Source organism: Pyrus communis, chromosome 14 (assembly GCF_963583255.1).
Source record: "Pyrus communis chromosome 14, drPyrComm1.1, whole genome shotgun sequence".
Taxonomy (NCBI): domain Eukaryota; kingdom Viridiplantae; phylum Streptophyta; class Magnoliopsida; order Rosales; family Rosaceae; genus Pyrus; species Pyrus communis.
Window position 1 is genome coordinate 21,975,597 of NC_084816.1, and position 6,000 is coordinate 21,981,596.

The following is a 6,000-nucleotide window of genomic DNA, read 5'->3' on the forward strand; positions in this document are numbered from 1 at the left end:
TCATCAATATAAATCATTCTGTTGTAGTTATGTCATTGTTGCGTTGTCAATATATGATCAATATGTCTTCGTTATTAAAGATTGATCATTTTTACAAATCAAATGTTAAAATATGTTTATTATGGCTGTTCTCTCTTACTTTTCAGAGTGATCACATTCTTTTAAAAGAGACACCTCGACTTTTTTTAGATAGAGAGAGTCATCTTGCATAATTGTTAAAAGAAGAGAGTTTTAGGTAAGTCATTTATTCTCAAAATTGATGTGTGATTTTTTACATTTAGTTTATAGTATGAAAGAGTTCAACGCATCTTAATCCACCAGAGTCTTATAATTTAGAGTATAATTATCAGAGAATGCTTTTTTCCTCAACCAATTTTAGATTTCTATCCTAATTTTCATGTTCACTTATTAGCCTCATGATGATTTTGGAATTTTCTATAATTTAGTATAATAATTAGACCCTTATTTTCCCTACATATTTTAGAGAAATGGGGTTTATCTTCATCATTGCAGGGACAATGATTCAATTAAAAACCTGAAACAATGTGGAAGGCCCCTAATTATTGCTAATAACTTAACAAAAAAGGTAGAACACATACGAGCCCTAGAAAATTAAGATCAAACCAACGGTCAAAGTCACTCTTTATTTGTGTTAGATGTCCATCAAAGAAATTTGACTCAAACAAAACAAAATAGCGAAAGGCAGCCAGAGTCAATATCGGGAGGGCAGTGGACACCCATGCACCCCGTGAAGCACCATTTCTCAATTTCCTTCACAAATTAGTAAGCTTTCTTTTATAGAAGCTGGAAAGACCGAGATTATTAGACGAAGCCAATTAAGAACAAGGACTCGCTAAATATCGGGACAAAATATCTCTATCACACTGAATAGTATTTGATAAAATAAGTTTTTGGGTAATTCTTTTCAGTATATGGTATCAAAGCTAGTCTGTTCATTTCTCGTGTCATACTTATGTCTAGAAATAATGTTATTGCGAGTGAAGAATGTCTCACGTCAAAAAATTAAAATATTTTACATGAATTTATAGAAAGTCAAACTATTTTTTATATTGTCAATTGAGTTTCAAGTCAGATATTCGCATTCTAATAACTTTTTGGCTTTATGTTTTAGTATTTAATTAGAGTTTATATAAGTCTAAAAGACAAGACAGTCTAGACAAAGAGAAATTTAATTTGAATCGAGTGTATAACCACCGAGTATAAGAGCTACATTTATTGAAGAGGGTATTGATCAGTGTTTCATAACCATGATTTTTTTAGGTAAAGCCCACCTCGATCCTTCCCTTTGAATGCCCAAAGAAAAATAGACTAAAATAAAGCGGGAAGACCATTACTACAAGGAGCATTTGAAAATTTTAAATTAAAATTTTAAATTAAATTTATAAACTAAATAATATGTTACTAATAAAAATAAGCATGTTAATCAACATCTAAGTAATAATTCAATCATCAACAACCTCATCATTTAGTTTGCAAAATTTAATTTAGAAATTTAATCCCCCTATCATTACCCTTAATGATTATAAGTCCTATATAGCAAAAAAAAAAAAAAAAAGATAATTTTTTGCTCACTATCAGGCGATCACTAAGTTTTCGATATTGACTCACTCGCTCTTTATTTGAGTCAATTAAATGTAATATATGGTCGCATAGATATTCGATCCATTTCAAAATACGCGTCCAAAGACTTTGACGGGTAATATGTATAAAGGAATTGTTATTAGCACTCCAAAAATATCATTTTATAATCCAAACTTTCTATATTAAGAAAGAAAGTGTTGAATGAGATTTTTGAAATGCTAATAACACTTCTTTATGTATAACCCAACTCAATAATGGACAAAGACTATAATACCCCTTATCTCTTATGTCACTATAGCCTATAGGGATCAAAAGAGAAAAGGGGGAAAATAATGCAGAATCAAAGCTTTAATAATTTTATAATAGTACAAGTTGCCATGCATTCTCATTTCTCACTCTATATAAACCTCGGACTTTTTTTGGTCTCACTAAGAAACCCATACGCAGTTAGTAAACTGATCACTCTGAATTACTGAGATCATGGCTCTAACTGCGCATGGATTCATCGTCCTGCCAAAAACCAACATCGTCCAAATTCCCAGTTGCGAGTCCTACCGTCATCGACCCTTGAATATGTAAGTGATCGAATGTAACTTAATTTGTTTGTTTAATTATCTTTATATATTTGAAATAAATAGAAATCGCTAGTTAATTTGTTGATTGTGTTACCAATTATATCATATATATGATTGAAGTGGACTATATATATATATGCAGGCTGCAGATCACGCATCACGACCATATGCACGCCAACAGGAGGAATATTAGTCGCTCCATAATGTATGGTGGTTTCATCATAATTTGCATGCATAAGATTAGTATTACATTGTTTATATTGGACAACATATATATATATATATATATATATATATATATATATATTGCTATTTAATTTGATATTTCCTTGGTAAAGATAGTATACTTTGTCTCTAGCTTTTTGATTAAATACTTATTGTTTTCTTATCATAAGATGTGGAGCTAAAAGCACGCCAGAGATCAGCAAAGGGGACGGTGGGAAAATCAATGGGACGAAGACATCGAGAGAGCAGAATGTTTCTGATGAAAACAGCAGCTCAAAGACTGATCAGAACGATGGCAAGCAAAGTAACGGAGATGCAAAAGCTACAACAAGAAAGCCTGGCTCTACTGGTTGATTAAATATAATTTACGCTTTTTAATTAAGAGATAAGCTGTGTGGTGTGGACTCTGTACGATGGATTGTCTTCTCTCCCTCTTTTCTTAGATGTTTGTGTTTATGGAAATTTGGTTACTGTAGCTGCTTTAGTTTGCAGACATGTATAATAAATAATCAATTGTTAAGTGTTTTATGCAGTGATGAAGTTAGAAGTATTTCATAACAGCGTCTTATAAATATGTTTTTTTCCTTTCAATTTAATAAAATAGCAAAATCTTACTGAAGGATGATACGATGCAAACTTATAAGAGGGCTTAGGCCTGGTGTGTCTTGTATATATATTGACAGCCCAGGAAAATATACCCGAGTAATGAAAAAGGATAATAACATGATTGAACAATTAACTTACTTTCACAACGTATCAGAAAAGAATAACTAACTTACCTATAAATTAAAAAAAAAAAGAAAAAAAAAAAGCAATTATATGTTGGCAACTGCATCTCAAAATATATGAGAACGATGGAAAATCATATTCTACAATAGGGAAATGCAATTTTTCCAATGAGTATGGAACGGCAAAGGAGATGAAAAAGAGTAAAAAAAACAAAGCAAAAGGTCCGCTAAAAGAGCCATTTTTAAGCCACATATTTTGTTAATCCTATGATGCGCAAAACTATGGAAGAGACCATTAAAAAATAACCCATAAAATAATGAAAAACCGTGCCACAAGTTGCAGGATCTGGTTTAGCCTTAGCAAGCCCCAAGGATATGAAGGAGGATGTGAAAGAACTAGAGCAATAGTAGAAGCTTAACACACCTCAATTAAGATTTAAGACAGATTATATTTGTTTTATCCAAAACATCGCAGAGACATGACTCAGAGAAAAAACTCTAGCTTGCCTAATCCAAGCCAAATTAGAACAAGAAAGGCGTGCAAAATAAAGAGACCTAGCTATTTTCAAACTTCAATTTATTATGTATTTTTAAATATCCAACAATAAGAAAACTTCAACAGTCAGCCAAACATTATGAAGTTGTGGAGAAAACCCCTTCATACAAAAGTAAATCAGAAATTTGAGAAAGAACTAACAATAACCGGAAGAACAATGCCAAATTGAGTACAAGATAAAATTAAGTACCTTGTGCAAACTCACAACTAAAAAAATAAGTACTCTATAAATTCAGAATTATGATAACATAATTTGCAGATTAATTGTGATACTTTTTTTTTTTTCACTGTGAATTTGTGTAATTAAACCTTGGTCAATGCAAAACAGAAGAGGATACATGTCCAAATGTTAGACGCATGAAAAATTATTTGGTGAACAAATTTAAGGACTCAATTTATTGTATTGTAGTTTGGAATAGCTATCAATTATCATCGCTAGCTAAAGAAAATACAAAAGGCTTGTGCAGCTTAATTGTGATACTTTTTTTCACTTGTGAATCTGTGGCTTGACTGAGTCAGTCTGCAATATTGTGATTGAACAACAAGTCACTATTGTGGGACTTAAAAAACTTGGGAAAGACTAATCAAAGTCACACACACATGTGACAATGAATTCACACATGCAGATAAAGAAATAAAAAGTCAAGTCTTCCGATAGTCTATGGCCAATTCATGTATCTATGACATAATCATAAATTAATAAATAAACCAGTTAAGTGAACTCTGCTATCCGAAGACTGAATTCTTGTTTTAAGGTTTGTTTGAAAGTACTTTTAAAATGGTTAAAAGCGTTTTTGTTCTATCTAAAACATCGCAGGTATGACTAAGAGAAAAAACTCCAACTTGCCTAATTCAAGCCAAAGTAGAACAACAAAGGTGTGAAAAAGAATGAGATCTATTTTCAACTTCAACTTATTATACATTTTAGATATTCAATAGTAAGAAAAATCCAACAATCAACTAAACATTGCGAAGTTGTGAAGAAAAACTAATCGATAGGAAAGCAAGTCCGAAATTCGAGAAAGAACTAACAATAAGCGTAAGAACAATGCTAAATAGAGTAGGAAGACAAAATCAACTGAGCAAATTAGAACATGTACATTGTGCAAACTCACAACTAAAAAATAACTGATCAATAAATTCATAATTACAATAACATAATTTACAAATTAATACTAAACAACCTATCAGCTAGTTAGTTTCAAAATCCTAGATGCTCTTAGCTTAATTAAACCTTAGTCAATGCAAAATAAAAGAGGATGCACGTCCAAATGTTAACCTTTCAAAAATTATTTGGTGAATAAATTTAGTGAGTCAAAGTTTATTGTATTGCAGTTGGTAATAGATATCATTTATCATCTCTAGCTAAAGAAAATAAAAAAGCTTGTGCATCGTAATTGTGATACTTTTTCTTTCCATTGACTGAATCATTCAACAAGTCTTTTCAACAAGAAAACACTATTGTGGGAGTTAAAATACTTGGGAAAGACTATTCAAAGTCACACACACACACATGTGATCATGAATTCACACACGCAGATGAAGAAATAAAAGGTCAAGTCTTCCTATAGTCTATGGCCAATTCATGTATATATGACATTATAACTTAATTAATAAACCAATTAAGTGGACTTCTGTTATCTGAAGACTGAATCCTTGCTATCTGAATCCATTTGTTTCAAATAAAACTTGGTCGTTAGTGGTATTGCTACATTTTTATTCATTTTATAATGGTTGTCTTATTAGTCGACTTTGCTATAAATCTTTCCTTTGTGCTCAATCAAGAGATGACACAACTAAAAATAGAGTTTTTGAGCAAAAAGCAATTGAAGCAGGAACCATCTGTAGTTGCTAATATATGGTTGTTAAAGGCTTCATGTCAAAGGCCACGCAATGGAAATTTATTACTGTGTAATTAAGTTGATTGGTCTTTCTATATATTAATTTTCTTTATCTTTTCTTTTGAAGTAATGCTATATTTGCTAATTTTTATACCATATTTGTTTCACCTGTCTAATAGAAATTGGGCCACCAATACGAGAAAAACTTGTGTGGGGCTTGACTTGCCACTGAACGATGCTGAGTGGCACTACTATCCACTCAAAACATGCTACTTAGAAGTTTTATCTACAATGTTGTTATAATTTTATATCTAATTTTTCATAATAGAATTTTCTATTAAATAATTACACTTCCCACTTTTTTACTCAATTCCTCCTCTCCTTTTTCATTTCAGATTTTCTTCCCAGTCGCGTATTGTTTCTTCTCTTCCCCTTGCTTTTCTTTGAAAAATTTGAAAAAATAAAAAATAAAA

At 31.2% G+C, this 6,000-nt stretch overlaps 1 long non-coding RNA gene across 1 annotated transcript; it reads left to right on the top strand.

The window, feature by feature from the left end:
* Nucleotides 1-2,039: 2,039 nt before the first annotated feature.
* Nucleotides 2,040-2,937, top strand: LOC137714849 (uncharacterized). The gene is made up of 3 exons (XR_011065471.1): nt 2,040-2,177; nt 2,320-2,382; nt 2,573-2,937. It is a non-coding gene; the product is annotated as an uncharacterized lncRNA (long non-coding RNA).
* The last annotated feature ends 3,063 nt before the right edge of the window (nt 2,938-6,000 follow it).